This window comes from Bos taurus, chromosome Y (genome assembly GCF_002263795.3).
Source record: "Bos taurus isolate L1 Dominette 01449 registration number 42190680 breed Hereford chromosome Y, ARS-UCD2.0, whole genome shotgun sequence".
Classification (NCBI taxonomy): domain Eukaryota; kingdom Metazoa; phylum Chordata; class Mammalia; order Artiodactyla; family Bovidae; genus Bos; species Bos taurus.
In genome coordinates, this window is record NC_082638.1 from 44,824,785 (window position 1) to 44,842,649 (window position 17,865).

Genomic DNA, 17,865 nt, shown 5'->3' on the forward strand with positions numbered 1-17,865 from the left:
AGTTCAAAAGCATCAATTTTTCAGCACTCACAGAAGAACTGCACAAAGAAAATACTCATGAACCAGATAGCCAAAATGACCACGCACCTAGAGCCAGACATCTTAGAATGTGAAGTCAAGGAGTCCTTATGAAGCATCCTTATGAACAACGCTTGTGGAATTGATGGAATTCTACTTGAGTTATTTCATAGCTATGGGAATGCTTCATTCAATATGCCAGCAAATTTGGAAAACTCAACAGTGGACACAGAACTGGGAAAGTTCATCCAATTCCATAGACAGGCAATTCCAAAAACTGTTCACACAACCATACAATTGTCCTCATCTAAAACGGAAGCAAAGTAATGTTCAAAATTCTCCAAGCCAGGCTTCAACAGTACATGAACCATGAAATCCCCGATGTTCAAGCTGGATTTAATAAAGGCAGAGGAACTAATAATCAAATATCCAACATGTGTGGGGTTATCAAAGTGACAAGAGAGCTCAAAGGTGGGGAAAATCTATTTCTTCTTCATTGTTTATACCAAAGCTTTTGACTGTGTGGATCAAAACAAACTGGAAAATTCTTAAAGTGATAGGAATACCGGATCACCTTACCTGCCTCCAGGAAATCTGTTTCAGCTCAAGAAGCAACAGTTAGAACTGAATGTAAAACAACTGAATGCTTCTCAAAAGGAAAAGGGTATGACAAGGCTGCATACTGTCACCCTGCTTATTTAAATTGTATGTAATGTTCACTTCAATAGTTCAGTGGTGTCCAACTCTTTGTGACCCCATGAACCACAGCATGCCAGGCCTCCTTGTCCGTGACCAGCTCCTTGAGTTTACCCACTCATGTCAATTGTGTTGGAGATGCTATCTAACCATCTCATCCTCTGCCATCCCTTTATCTTCCTGCCCTCAATATTTTGAAGTATCAGAAGCTTTTCCATGAGTCAATTGTTTGCATCAGGTGGCCAAAGTATTTCAGTTTCAGCTTCAACATCAATCCTTCCAATGAAAGCCCAGGACTGATCTTCTTTAGGATGTACTCATTGGACCTCCTTGCAGTCCAAGGCACTTTCAAGACTCTCCTCTAACATCACATTTCAAAAGTATCAATTCTTGGTTCTTAACTTTTTTATAGTCCAAATAACACACCCATACATGACTACAGGAAAAACCATAGCCTTGACTAGACAGACCTTTGTTGGCAAACTAATGTTTCTGCTTTTTAATATGTTGTCTAGGTTGGTGATAACTTTCCTTCCAAGGAGTAAGCATTTTTAATTTAATGGCTTCAATCATCATCTGAAGTGATTTGGAGACGCACCACCAAAAATAAATAAATAAATAAAAATTAAAATAATGTCAGGCACTCTTTCCACCATTTCCCATTCTATTTGGCATGAAGTGATGGGGCCAGAGTCCATGATCTTAGTTTTTGTAAATGCTGGCGTTTAAGCCAAATTGTTCACTCTCCTCATCACTTTAATCAAGAAGCTCTTTAGTTGTTCATCACTTTCTGCCCTATGTGTGGTGTTGTCTTCGTATCTGACATTATTGATATTCCTTCCAGCAATCTTGCTTCCAGCTTGTGTTTCTTTCAGCCTAGCTTTTCTCATGATGTACTCTACATTTAAGTTAAATAAGTAGGGTGACAATATACAGCCTTGGCATACTCCTTTTCCTATTTGGAACCAAAATGCTGTTCCATCTCCAGCTCCAGCTGTTGCTTCCAGACCTGCATACAAGTTTCTTAGGAGTCAGGTCAGGTGGTCTGGTATTCCCATCTCTTTCAGAATTTTCCATAGTTTATTGTGATCCACACAGTCAAAGGCTTTGGCATAGTCAAACAAGCAGAAATAGATATTTTTCTGGAACTCTCTTGCTTTTTTGATGATAGTAGCTGCTGCTGCTGCTATTAAATCACTTCAGTCGTGTCTGACTCTGTGTGACCACATAGACGGCAGCCCACCAGGCTCCCCCATCGCTGGGATTCTCCAGGAAAGAACACTGGAGTGGTTTGCCATTTCCTTCTCCAATACCTGAAAGTGAAAAATGAAGTCGCTCAGTCGTGTCTGACCCTCGGTGGCCCCATGGACTGCAGCCTTCCAGGCTCCTCCATCCATGGGATTTTCCAGGCAGGAATACTGAGGTGGGGGTGCCATTGCCTTGATGTTGGCAATTTGATGTCTGGTTCGTCTGCCTTTTCTAAAACCACTTTAAACATCTAGGACTTCATGGTCACACATATCGAACTCTGGCTTAGAGAATTTTGAGCATTATTTACTAGTGTGTGAGGTGAGCGCAATTGTGCGATAGTTCGAGCATTCTTTGGCATTGGCTTTCTTTGGGATTGGAATGAATGCTGACTGTTTCCAGTCCTGTGACCACCGCTGAGTTTTCCAAATTTGCTAACATATTGAGTGCAAAACTTTCACAGCATCATCTTTTAGGATTTCTCATAGCTGAACTGGAATTCCATCACCTCCACTGGCTTCGTTAATAGTGATGTTTCCTAAGGCCCACTTGACTTCTCATTCCAGGATGTCTGGCTCTAGGTGAGACTAAGTGATAACACCATTGTGATTATCTAGGTCATGAAAATGTTTTTTGTATAGTTCTTCTGTGTATTCTTGAGACCTCTTAATATCTTCTGCTTCTGATAGGTCCATACCATTTCTGTTCTTTATTGAGGCCATTTTGGCAAGAAATGTTCCCTTGGTATGTCTAATTTTTTGAATAGACTCTAGTCTTTCCCATTCTATTGTTCTCCTCTATTTCTTTGCATTGATTGCTAAGGAAGACTTTCTAACACTCCATGATATTCTTTGTAACTATGCATTGAAATAGATAAATCTTTCCTTTTCTCCTTTGCTTTTGTCTTGTCTTCTTTAACAGTTCTTTGTAAGGCCTTCTCAGACAGCCGCTTTGCTTTTTTTTTTTTTTTTTCCTTTTTCTTTGTGCTGGGGATGGTCTTGATTTCTGTTCCCTGTACAATGTCACAAACCTCCGTCCATAGTTCATATGTCGTGTACAACATGCTAAATGCCAGGCTTGAAGAAGCACAAGCATGAATCAAGAATGCTGGGAGAAATATCAACAGCCTCAGATACTTAGACGAAATCACTCTTATGGCAAAAAGTGAAGAAATGTAAAGAAGCTCTTGATGAAAATGAAAAAGAGTGAAAAATGTGGTTTAATACTCAACATTCAAAAAGTAAGATCATGATAACTGGTCTCATCATTGCTTAGCAAATGGATGGAGAAACAATGAAAATACCAAAAGACTTTATTTTGGGGGGCTCCAAAATTATTGGAGATTGTGACTGCAGCCATGAAATTAAACGGTACTTACTGTTTGGATGAAAAGCCGGGAACTACTAGACAACATATTCAAAAACAGAGACATTGTTTGCCAGCAAAGGTCCACCTGGTCAAAGCTATGGTTTTTCCAGAGGTCATGACTGGAAAGACAGCTGAGCATGGAGGAATTGACGCTTTTATTTATTTATTTATTTTTTCGGTGAACAAGGCCCACACTTTATTTTCCAAAGTAGTTTTTATACCTTAAGTTATGCATAGAGGATAATGGGGGAAAGGGTAGAGTCATACAGTAAGCCAGGCTTTCTTCCTGCAAACTTATCATATGCAAAAGTTTAGGTGATTTGCATCATCTTCTGGCCCAGTGGACTGTTAACATTTTAAGATCATTTCTTCAGAAAACTTATTTTTCTCTGAAGGTGATTAGTCAGGTGCCACCATCCAAAAGCATTAGATAAAGTTGCATTCCTATAGGGTAAAGGTATGGTGGGCTACAACAAGAAAAATAATTAACTCAAGGGTCCAAGGTTACAAACATTAAAGCTACTACTTACACCAATTATATTAATAAATACACTGCCAGGGACACAGCAGGTAAGGGATATGGAAACTTAGCAACAAACATTGGCCTAACAAGTGAAAAACCCTTCACCAATACAATTTCTTTCTTTCTTTTTTTTTCCTTTTTTTTTATTTTTATTTTTATTTTTTAAACTTTACATAATTGTATTAGTTTTGCCAAATATCAAAATGAATCCACCACAGGTATAAATGTGTTCCCCATCCTGAACCCTCCTCCCTCCCCATACCATCCCTCTGGGTCATCCCAGTGCACCAGCCCCAAGCATCCAGTATCGTGCATCGAAGCTGGACTGGCAACTCGTTTCATATGAAAGGAATTGATGCTTTTAAAATGTGGTGTTGGTGAAGACTCTTGAGAGTCACTTCCACTGCAAGGATGTTAAAGTAAATCAGTCCTGAATATACATTGGAAGCACTAATCCTGAAGCTGAAACTTCAATAGTCTGGCCCTTGATGTGAAGAATGGACTCATTGGACAAGACCCTGATCCTGGGAATCATTGAAGGCAATAAGAGAAGAGGACGACAGAGGATTAGATGGTTAGATGGCATCATCAACTTGATGGACATGAGTTTACAGAGGTTCTGGGTGTTGGTGATAGACACGGACACGTGACATGCTGCAGTACATGGGGTCATTAAAGTTGAACACGACTGAGAGACTGAACTGAACTGATCTCAAACGTAGAAGTACCTATATTTTTACATGCAAATATAGTGATGCTTGTTTTCCTCCATGATATATCACAGTTTTTATCTCACTTTATGAAAATCTTGAACCTCTTTTTCTTATGTGAAATTTGGACTTGTCCATCGATCATATCTATCTAGATGGTGGTTTTCTACCATTAAATGTGAAGTTCTGGATATTTCACATAGGACAATCTTGGCAGTGGTTTCTGAAGATATGGAAAACCCTTATGAAAATGGAATTATCTCTATTGTACAAATGAAAATCTGGGCACCCCTTTTTTTAAGTGAAGTAAGGAGTTTGCTGCATTTCTAATAATATATACCAAAACAAAGGATTGATTCCATGAAGTGGGGAATGGTTTGAATGTACTGCATGAAAACCTAGGTGCTAAGTCTCCATCATGGAACTTGGACTTCTCTATACTTCATATTTCAGCTTAGAATGGAGATTTTCCTATAAGAAAATGGAAATAGCTGTATTTCATATGAAGCACTGGAAACATCTATATTCACTGTTTGCTTATGTTTCCACGTGCCTTAAACATTTGTGTGCCTACCCACATGAGCTTGTTGCCCACGTTTGTGTGATTTTCTGTGTGGATTGTGTCCAACCACAGCTGACAGAAATGAATGTTACAGACCGTGAGATATGGAGCAAGCAGAAGGCTGCACCAGGCATCCACAGAGTGTGGGAGACTGGGCCATGCATCTCTGAGGTCGTCCTGTTCAAGACAGGAATGAGGAAAGAATGGCCAGTGACAACACAGAACAGTGTGTTCACAAATTTGGGTTTACATCAAGAGACATAAAGAAGCTCACAGTGTCTGCTGTGTTGATGTGTGTGTGTACATAAAATGTATGTGGAAGGCTTGAGGACTCATCCAGTGTAAATCCAGTGGTGTGGGGCTTTTAAAGCATAACCTGTGGACCTTTCAGTCTATGATAACTGGGCTGGCCTGTCGAAATGGTGGATATGGCTATAACTGGATCTAAGTCTGTGAAGAGGTGAAGGTCCTTCAGAAAAGAGTAGAGACTGGAAGGAGGAGGAACAGAAAGATAAAATACTGCACTGGAGAAGTTTTCAATATTAGAGGAAGGCTCTGGGATAGTGCTGCCTTGGGTCAGCCCATCAAAAAGCACATTCTCTCTTTACACGTCACAAATAATATCATCATGTGAGACAAATGACATGATAAGGTAGGATTCTTCATTGTGAAAAGACAGACATCCTAGAAGAGAGGAGGTAACCTTCGCTCTGTCCATGGGCTTCTAGCCTATCTGAAAGTGCAGAAAGGTGAAGAAATTTCAGAGGTGGGATGTAGACATTTTGCCCTTTGCCGGTTTGTGCCCAAGAGTAAGTGAGGATGGCAAAGTAGAAGGGTGTGAATTCATCTTTTCCTGTGAGAGATCCAAAATTACAGCTTTCTGCTGAATGATCATTGACAGGAGAATGTTGGGTCCCACCAAAAAGAAAAACAACAACAACAACAACAATAAAAAGACATGTCCAAGGCAAAGGAAAAGACCCAACAAGATTGTAGAAGGGGTGAATTTCCATTTAAAATCAATACTTACCAGCCACACTGAGAGTGCTCAATAAAATATTTTGTGCACCTATACCCAAGGAACGCACAAAGACAGAGTCAGAACTGCTTTTGAGTGATTGAGTGTCTCTTGCAGAAGCATGGGTCAGCAATGGCCTAACATGGAAGAGAGGCTCTGTCTGCTACAGACCTTGTTCATGCAGTTTGTGATATAAGCCCTCTCAGAGGAGGTAACCTTTCAACCCACCAAAAAGTGGCCTAGTGCACAATCCACAAATTGCAGGATAATTATTCTAAAGAATTTCTTGTACAGGTAAGGAAGTTTTAGGACCACTAGAGATTTCTCAACCTGCGGATCTGGCAAAGGGATTGAGAACCCTCAGGGAATTTGACTTTGGAGGCCAGTTGATTTAATTATAGAACTTCCACAGGACTGAAACAGACTGTTGGAGGGCACAAACAAAACCTTGTGTCCACCAGGAGCCAAGAGTAAGGGCAGTGTCCCCACAAAAGACTGAGTCAGACTTGCTTGCGAGTGTCTAGGAGTCTCCAGCAGAGGCATGGTCCAAGAATGGGATGCAGCAGGGTGGTGGGCATTGAATACAAGAGTGCCTGCTCAAGTCCTTTTGAAGAAGGTCCCGATTTCTTTCATTACTCATACCATAATTAGGCCTGAACAGGGCCTAGGTTCACTCACAGTCTGTCTCTCCCATCAGGAAGTTTCCACAAGCCTTCTTACCCTTATCCATCAGAGGGCAGACAGAATGAAAACCACAATCGCAGAAAACTAACCAAATTGATCAAATGGATCACAGCCTTGTCTACCTCAATGAAACTATGAGACATGCCATGTAGGGCCACCCAGGATGGATTGGACATGGTGGAGAATTCTGGCAAAATGTGGTTCATTGGAGAAGGGAAATGGAAAAGCACTTCAGTATTCTTGCTTTGAAAACCCCATGAACAATATGATAAGCCAAAAAGATAGGACACTGAAAGGTAAACTCTCCAGGTTTGTCGGTGTCCTCTATGCTTCTGGAAATCACTAAAAAAGAAGAGATGGAGCCAAAGGAAAAACAACACATAATTATGGATATGACTATGGATAAAAGTACAGTTTGATGCTGTAATGAACGATATTTCATAGGAACCTAGAATGCTAGGTCTACGAAGGAAGGTAAATTGGAGTGGTCAAACAGAAGATGACATGTGTGAACATCAGACTTTCAGGATTCAATGAATTAAAATTCACTGCAATGGACGAATATAATTCAGAGGACCATTCAAAATCCCGACAGTTTATACAAATGCACATTTATATAAACACAGGCATTGAGATAAAGCCTCATATTCCTCTTAATTATTTCAGAGTAGAAAGTGAAACTATGAAGGTGAAGATGTAAATTTAATATTGAAATAAGAGAAATGTAGGAATTTGTTGGCATCACCAACATAAATTTTAATCTACAATATCCTGCATGATCAGGTTCCTACTTGGGAGATCAGTTGTAATTAGTAATTATATGAAAGAAATTATATGTAATTATATGAAAGATGGCTGTTGAGTTGACCTTGAAAGAGAAGTAGTAAATGCATCAGTATTGTTTGCACTGGGAACCATGCCTCCCAGTTGCAGTTTAGGGAAAATATCTTCAGGGGCTGACATATTGCTGTATCTAACTGTAAAGGTACAAGGCTGATCATCAGTCAAAATCATGTATCTGCAAAAGAGATATGATGTGGTACTGAGAAACAGAAATAGTCATAGTAACAAAATTCTCCCTGTGACCATTTGCTTGATTGTAGTTGCTCTGTGAATGCTGATGTAAAAAGATCAACAGATTTTAAACATCAGTTTGATCTATCACACTTTGCTCTTTCAGTCTAACTGACATTGATGATGAAGAAAAAAATCACTTTGAGTTGGGACACTTGCACTAGCAACTATGTGGCTTGTAGAAGAATTTCGTATGAAAGACACACTTAGAATTGTGAAGGCTGAAAATACACACTCTCCTCTAGTTTCGGGAAGAATCCAGGAGATATGATCATCCACATTACTCCTTCCTTTAGCATGCTTCATCTTGTAATCTCAAACTAATGAAGGTACTGGAGAGATATTTTTAGTGCCAACTCTTCTTTCCATTCTTAGTAAAACTTGGGGATAGTATCGCTTAACATTTGGATTATGAGATAACTTCAACTAAAACCAAAGAAGAACATTATTAGTGACCTTTCAAACCAAGGTAAAATAGAGAAACAGCCAGACTCAAAATATCATTCCTTTAAACATACAAAGATAATAGCCTCAAATAATACACCTCCACTAATAGTTTTAAATATTTAAATATTTGAATTATTTCCTCATGTAACAATATATTATATATCCACACCATATACTCCTTTAAGTGCTTCAGGATTTCTCTCTGGTTCCAAGTTGCTAGGGGAACTTAAAACTTAAATTTGTTACACTTAAAATGTCTTAATATCCAGCTCTTCTCAACTTGAGAAGAATAGAAAAATATTTCAGCAGCATATTATCTCAATTTTAAAGTTAGTTTTAGCTACCTTTGTTAACACAGTTAAACTGTCACTATATTTTAAAAATATATATTTCCTATAATAATTGAAATTTATGGAGTGCCTTACTCAAAACAGAGACTTCTTTTTCTCCTGCCAGACGGTCAGCTAGTGAAGCAGATCTTTGAAAAAGCCATCACATTTTACAGGTGCTTGGAGTTTTGGAACCCTGGTGGTGTCAGTTTTTCTGAGAAACCAGCAATCACAGGCAGAAATGACATGGCGCTAATGCGATCATCTTCTAGCTTGTGGTGGCAGAAGCATGGGTGGTAGTTCTGGCTAGTCTTTTCTATCATCTGATAGTAGGTCTTAGTATGTGGCAAGAGGGGAAAATTCAATACTCTCACCACCTCGCTGGGTGACTTGAGCCCTAAGGTCCTGCTTCTTTGTCAGTTTGGGAATTTTCAAAAGCCATTCCTTTCTACACACCTTGTCATCACAGATCCAACATTCCGTCTCCACATAGTCAAAAACCAACCCTCCCAGGTTGGCTTTCTAACCTCATGTTTCATCTTCCAGGCCCTATGCACACTACTTGACCTGCATTGCAGTTTGGGGGATGCAGGACCACACAACACATTCTCTATTTGATTCTCACTCTAGACAAACTAAATGTCATCATCTTCTTCACCTTGCTTCCTTTCAGTCAAAAGAAATTTAAGTTTAGTGAGGTGACTTATCTGAATCCTCAATCTATTCCTTGCTTCTCCAAATCCTAACCCAGGACACATATTTGTTTCTATTTGTCTCATCCTCCTTCTCCCATCTTCCCTCCGTTCTTCCCAGTTATGTCTACTTTTCATATAGTCTCTCTTAAGCAAGATCGTCTGCTAATATTCATTTGATGCTCTGGAGGAACTGTTGCCTTTATAGAAGGGTTATTTGTGATGCTTCCATGGAGAGAGTTGCACTCAATGTGCTCTTTTATTTTCTGTCAAATAAGAAGTTTTGATTTCCTTTCTAGGCAAACTAGGTAATTCTTTTAGACATGCTGGTGAAACAACAAATTTGCTTGACATAAATTAATCTGTCTGATGGGAGGCTACATACATACTCACATAATTGGTACTTCACTAACATGAACATTCCAATAAGCACATTTATTTTTCCTAAAATTTCTGCTAATGAGAAATTCTCATCAACATGAGGAAACATAGTTCTTTTCCAGATAAGTGATGGTACAGGAATTTTTCTCAAAATCAGTCAGTTCCTGAAAATATCTAGCTATTTATCAAAATGTCCTGACGTTTTCCCAGAGCACAGATTCATTCTGTCCTGGAAACTTAGTTGTTTTACAGAGGTGTCAAAGGCCAGAGACTGGCATGATAATAATTTAATTCTTGTATAAGAAGGTGGCAAATGCCCAGGAACGTAAAAATATGTAGATGATAGCTTGAAAAAGAGAGACTGAGGAAAAAAAAAAAAAATATATATATATATATATATATATAAAAAAGAGAACAGGCAGGTATAGTTAGTTGTACTCATGTAATATTAATAGGTAAACCTTAAATTGAGTTTGGATCATAGAAAAAAGCAAGGGGGCTTCATAAAGTCATCTACATCTACTTTATTATCTCTTACTGGCTTAGACTGTGTGTGAAAATGAGGTCATTCAGTCGTGTCTGACTCTTTGTGACCCCATGGACTGTAGCCTACCATTTCCTTCTCCTGGGGATCTTCCAAACCCAGGTACCAAACTGGTTCTGCCCCATTGCAGGCAGATGCTTTATCATCTGATACACCAGGGAAGACCTTTGACTGTGAGGGTCACAACAAATTGTGGAAAATTCTTAAGGAGATAAGAATACCAGACTACTGTCCCTGTTTCCACGGAAGGCTGGAGGCAAGTCAAGACACAGGAGTTGGAATTGGACAAAGAACAATGAACTGGTACAAAATAGGGAAGGAAATGCTGTGCTATGCTAAGTCACTTCAGTCGTGTCCGACTCTATGTGACCCCATAGACGGCAGCCCACCAGGCTTCCCCTTCCCTGGGATTCTCCAGGCAAGAACACTGGAGTGGGTTGCCACTTCCTTCTCCAGGAAATGGAGAAGGAAATACGTCAAGGCTATATATTTTCATCCAGCTTATTTGACTTATGTGCAGAGTACTTCATGGAAAGTAACTTGCTGAAAGAATCTGAAGTGGGAAACAAAATTACTGTGAGAAGTATGAATAACCTTAGTTTTAAGATGACAACATATAAATGGCTGAAAAACACTAGGAACTAAAGGTGAAAGGAGAAATTGAAAAAGCTGAATTAAAACTCAATACAAAAACAGACACAAAACATAAGATCATGGAATTTGGCCCCATCATTTTGAGATATTTTAATGAGATACAATTGAATTAGTGACAGGTTTCACTTTCTTGATCTCTGATATGACTGCGTGATGTGACTGAAGCCATGAAACAAAAAGGCACTTGCCCATTGGATGAAAAGCTATGACCAATCTCAAAACCATATTACAAAGCTGAGAGATTATTGAAAAAGGCCTGAATGGTCAAAGTTGATTTTCAGGAGTAATGTATGGAGGAGTGAGCAGGAACACAAGAACTGACTGCCAAAATATAGATGCTTTACAACAGGAGGGCTAGAGAAGACATGTTGAGAATGGAGTTCAAACTAATAAAGTGTGAAGGAAATGATTTCAGATTATTCTCAGAAGGACTGATGCTGCACATGAAGAGCCAATATATCAGCCTCTTGAAGCCAAGAGCAAAATCACTGGGAAGAAACTGATGCTGGGAAAGATTGAGCACAGGAGAAGAAGGAAACGACAGAGGGTGAGATGGCTGAAAAGCATTGTTGACTCAAAGGTCATGGGTTTGAATACAACTCTGGGAGATTTGAATGGCAGGTGAGCCCTGGGTTCTTGCTGTACATGGAGTCACAAGAGTCTGAAAGTCTGAGTGACTGAACAACATCAAAAAGTTAGAACTGGCAATGCTTGGGACATGGTTCAGATTGCATGTTAAGTCTGTCATTGTAATTGGAATGATAAGTGAGATTTGGGACATTTAGAAAGAACACAGCTCTTGTCAGTTTCCTTGTTTTCCTCCCTCATATTGTACTTCCCACAATGTCTTTTTAAAGCTTCCCAGAGAAGGAGAACACCGGCGGTGTCATATGATATCCTGAGATGGAAACCTTATCCCACCTGCCACTTGGATATATAAGCTTGGCCTTAGGCAGAAGCAGACATTGTCTGTAAATACCTGGTAGAGCTGTCCATCTTCTGATGTGTTAACAGGAATGGTATGTGATCTTAAGGGTTATCTCTAAGTTAAGCACACTTATAGCTTCTCAATCAACCTCTCTTATCCTGGGAGAAGCATCTTTGAGTTGTTTATCCTAGTTGCCCTTAGGAATGCTTACAAGGGGTTCCATTACTGAGCATGGAAGTATGTAGGAGACTGGATCCATTTTTGACTTTTACGCTTGGCTTCTGTGTAAATAGACCATTCCTCTTAATGTCAGTTTTTGACTTCAGATAAAGGTTGAGGATTGTGGAAATGTGTGAATGCGTGTGAATGTCCCATAAAACTGAGGACATGGAGTACACAGTTTTCCTCTTTGAATCAGATCTCAAGGCTTCTGGCTTAATAGATTTGTACTATCAGTGCATCTCAAATATTCATAAAATGTTTATATGATGACTGCCACACAGATTTGAAGCTGGAACTCCTGTATTGTCATCATCTTAGTAGTGTAGTTGGGCTTGGACATTTAAGGTATTATGTAAGAAGTATGTGGGCTATGTTATAACTTCCTTCTATTTTAACTGTCTGTCAGATACTCTTGGGAAGGGGGAAATCAATGTCGACCATGTGGGAATAGAATTACAGATTTCATCCTTAGGTTCTTTGATGCCTAAGAGTATTCTTTGTTATTGGTGAGTGTCCAGCCTCCTGTAGGAAGGTAGTATCCTATTATAGGAAGGCCTGGTTGAAACTTCAGGCATCTACTGAGCCTTCTCTGGTACTGCCATATTAGCAGGTTTGTGTTTTGTTATTGCCAGACAAAATAAACATCTAAGGTCCCATTAAATTTTTGCTAGGTGATTGGGAGAGTACCATAGTTTGTACAAAAGTTAGGATGGAGTAGCTTGGTTATTACTGAAATGCTTTCAACTTCTGAAACTCAGCCAGTTGTCTTGAGCTTTTTGGCATTTATTATTATTATTATGTTTATTTTTTACTTTACAATATTGTATTGGTTTTGCCATACATCATGTGTCTGCCAAGGGTGTACATGTGTTCCCCATCCTGAACCCTCCTTCTAGTTCCCTCCCCATACCATCCCAGTGGTCATCCCAGTGCACCAGCCCCAAGCTTCCTGTATCCTGCATCAAACCTAGACTGGCAATTCATTTCTTATATGATATTATACATGTTTCAATTTGAATTCATTCTAATGAGGTGGATGAAACTGGAGCCTATTATACAGAGTGAATTAAGCCAGAAAGAAGGACACCAACACAGTATGCTTCTAAGTCACTTCAGTCATGTCCGACTCTGTGTGACCCCATAGACAGCAGCCCACCAGGCTCCGCCATCCCTGAGATTCTTCAGGCAATAATCCTGGAGTGGATTGCCATTTCTTTCTCCAATGCATGAAGGTGAAAAGTGAAAGTGAAGTCTCTCCATCGTGTCTAATTCTTAGCGATCCCATAAACTACAGCCTACCAGGCTCCTCCCTCCATGGGATTTTCCAGGCAAGAGTACTGGAGTGGGGTGCCATTGCCTTCTCCACAGTATACTAAGGCATATATATGGAATTTAGAAAGATGGTAATGACAACCCTGTACGTGAGACAGGAAAAGAGACACAAATGTATAGAACAGTCTTTTGGACTCTGTGGGAGAGGGAGGGGAGGGATGATTTGAGTGGGCATTTTAATTTGTGCCTCTTTATATTTTTGAATTAGCCATTTCTTCAGCTGAAATCTCTAACATAAAAGTCCAAAGGAGAACCTAGACATACACTCACAAACACATTTTTAATCTGATGTGCACACACACACACACAAGCACAGTCTCAGTCTTATATACTCAAAACACAATTATGAAAGGAAAATAAAACCAAAGGACTCACAGAAGGAAACCTACGAACTGCACAGAGTTCTCTGATATTTGTTTTTAGGCTTAAATTTGGAAGTTATTTTGTAGTTGAATGATTTCAGTCTAGTGACATTTTAAGTCAGAATGCTTTGCTATACATAACGTTGTTCTGGATCCCATGGGATCTTAGAATATTTTGCATGTAAAACTTCTGTGATTTGCTAAAATGAAAATAATGCAGGGTAACAATGTGGAAGTCATTTTGACCTCGTTAGGCCCTGCAGTTACAATTTTGCTTGTTATATTTTAAGCATCCAATTTCATCCTCTAACTTTCTCCATCCAATATTTCTACTTTTTGCCTCAATTTGCCGTATTTACCTCACTTACATTTTTGTTTTTACTTTTACAATTTTCAGTTCAGTTCAGTTCAGTTAAGTCTCTCAGTCATGTCCGATTCTGCAACCCCATAAATCGCAGCAGGCCAGGACTCCCTGTCCATCACCAACTTCCAGAACTCATTCAAACTCACATCCATCGAGTTGGTGATGCCATCCAGCCATCTCATCCTCTGTCGTTCCCTTTTCCTCCTGCCCTAAATCCCTCCCAGCATCAGAGTCTTTTCCAATGAGTCAACCCTTCCCATGAGGTGGCTAAAGTACTGGAGTTTCAGCGTTAGCATCATTCCTTCCAAAGAACACACAGGGCTGATCTCTTTTAGGATGGACTGGTTGGATCTCCTTGCAGTCCAAGGGACTCTCAAGAGTCTTCTCCAACACCACAGTTCAAAAACATCAATTCTTTGGCTCTCAGCTTTCTTCACAGTCCAGCTCTCATTTCCATACATGGCCACTGGAAAAACCATAGCCTTGACTAGATGGACTTTTGTTGGCAAAGTAATGTCTCTATTTTTCAATGCTCTCTGGGTTGGTCCAAACTTTCCTTCCAACGAGTAAGTGTCTTTTAATTTCATGACTGCAGTCACTATCTGCAGTGATTTTGGAGCCCCCAAAAATAAAGTCTGACACTGTTTCCACTGAAACCGTTTCCATTGTTTTACAATGAAAGTCTGAATCTGTTTCCATTGTTTTACAATTTTAGGCACCAATTATAAGGTAAATGCATAAAGGAAAGAAAATTTGAATTCATGTACAATGTTTCCCTAATGTATTGAGCTATTTTCTTTATTCTTTTGAGAATTAAAGGCACCAATATGTTGAAGCCATCTGGGAATTGATCATCAAGGTAAAGGATCATTTACCAGGCTTCTTTTGATCAGACAATTGAAGTACAGTTTACTAATATGCTCTCATGAAGGAACAAAAACAGCAGCTTTTCAACATGATATGTTGAATATCCTTATCCATGCCTCTTCCAAGTTATGACAGAGGATGACATGAATTAATCCTGTTCTTTTTGAGAAGGACCTGCCACTCAAAGCAGAGCATGAAAAGAAGATAAAAGGGACTGAGAAGGATTAGTCAGTACAAGGCAATGAAATGGAAGATGGAATTGCCTTTAAGGTGATATTGTACAAAGCATGCAAATTTGACTACATAGTAAGACACCTGAAATTTAAAACAAGGCTATTGGACTTTGGTCTTGAAATGATTACTAAGGACACCAATTTCAATAACTCTTACAATGGCTCCAAAATGCTCACCTCTCTAAAGCATAGTATGCTCTCTTACATTTAGCAAAACATTTCAGTGAAAGAAAAAGAGTGTGATTTTTCTACCACTCCCTTAACTACACAGATATTCGACAGATTTCACTGTCCGTTAGCTGCAAGAATGAGAACGTTGAACTTAACTTGGTGTTGTCCTATGGGGGTTACCATACCAAAACAGGGACATGACTTGATGTTCCCACTGCCATCTGAAGGAATGACCACAAATTTGAGATTGCCAATATTTCTAGGTAGTCTTCATGACAGTGTGGATAGTCCAACAAGCAGGGACTCTGTTCAGAGTATTTCAAACTGAAATATATTTAGGATCCACGATTGATTTTGATCCTTGCTTACTCCATGACTTTTCTAGATTATTAAAATAAATGATTCCTTTTCTTCTTCTCCTCCCACCCCTTTGGATACATGTCTCTGTAACTACTACTGCATTTTAGGGAACTGTGGCCTGAAACAACATGCTTAGAATGGGTTATTGTAGACTGTAAATTTCATAAAAGCAGCAATCATTTTATAATTTGAATTCCCACATTTAACATTCATGTAAATACAATAAATAGGTATCAACTTGTAATAATTTCTCAGCAAATAGGAAAGGTGAATTATGATAAGTGCACGTTATAGGATGCTGTTAAGTAATGTGTAGAGCATTGATTGGTTATTACATTTCTTTATTGATAATTTAGTAAGTGCTTAAAATGTGTCATTTGCAGGCTCTAAGTTTCACCTGATGTGAAAGATACATTAAAAAATGAGAGTAGACATAAAACACATTGAAGACATGATATCTGCGCTCACCTTGGTAGGAGGGCAAACAGAAGTTCCTTCCAACCCCAAGAAAGAATTGAGGCAAAAATCTGAGAAGGGTCTTAGCATGACTGAAAATAGTTTGTGTGATTGTAGCTCCAGAAGAGAAAGATAATGAAATTACTAAGGAAAATATATCATGTCTTCAAAGAACTTGTTGACCATGCTGATGTGCTGAAAACACCATCAGGAATGTATCTGTCTCTGTGGGGACAGATAAGCAACATTGAAACATGTCTTAGGAAATATAGAGTGGATCTTGGTGTCAGGAAATAAAGGCATGCCTTAAGGACAGTAGAGCAGAAATAACCCTACAGCATACCACCTGTAAACTATATATCTTGTGCTTACCATGGGACAATCACTGATTATGTCATGTTATCTTTGGTACACAGTCATGGTATAATGGTGATCATGATTTTGGACATGCTACACTGTCTATATTTCAAGGATGAAATGACTTTCTATAATGCAGAAAATCTGCTGTCTAACCTTTTAAGACTCTACCAGTAACTAATAGAATATAAGGTAACTGTGAACACACTAAGGTACATCCTGTGTATTTCCATTTTTCTGATTTTATTTGCATCTCTTCCTTCACCCATGCCATCCTAATTGAGCCACCCATTCATTTCAGCAGGGATGATTTCAGAAATCACTTTACATCCATTATCTATTTTCCCTTGGGTCTCTCTTTTTTTTTTTTTTTTGCTTACAAACATTAGATCAGGTGTCATTTACCTAGGATGCATAACAAATTTTGTCTTGAACTGTAGAGTTTATAAAACCGTGCAGTAAAATAGCCAGCCATTTGAACTAAAGCATAATTTTACGCTTCATTGTTTGAAAATAGAAAATGAAACTATGAAGATGAATATGTAAATTTATTGTTGAAATGCAAGAATTTTAGGTATTTGTTGACATCTCCCAATATAAAGTTCAATCTTCTTTAGGCTCCATAATCTGACACTTATTTGATAGGTCAGTTTTAATTAGCATAGTTTTCATCTGATGATGATTGTTGATCAGTTGACTTGAAAGAGAGGAGGCAGATGTATAAGCGATCATTGACATTGAGGACCATGAGTTGCCTGTCTCTTGCAGGATAGGAAAAGGGCTGTCATGTGGTGACATATTGCTATATGTGACTGGAAATTTAGAAGATTCCACCATCAGTCTGGAATAACTGCTTTGTAATGGAGACACAATGTGGTTTTGAGAAGTAGATGTAGTTGTAGTAGCAAAGTCCTCAACGTGGCCATTTACCTGAGTGTAGCTGCTATGTGAGTGCCAATTAAAAATGCTCAGTGTTTTAAAAACAGCAGGTTGATCTACTACAATCTGGTCTGTTTGTCTAAGTGATATTGGGATGGGGAAGGTAAGTCACATGGACTTACAGCGCTTGTATTAGCAAATATCTGGCTGCTATGAGGCTTTGGTATGTATGGCACATTTAAAGTTCTGGAGGCTGAAAATGCACTCTCTCCACTCGTTTCTCAAAGAAAGTCAGAGTTATGATCATCTTTGTTGACCCTTGCGTTAACATACGTCTTGTTATCTTGAACTAATGAAGATATTAGAGACACATTGTTAATTCCAAG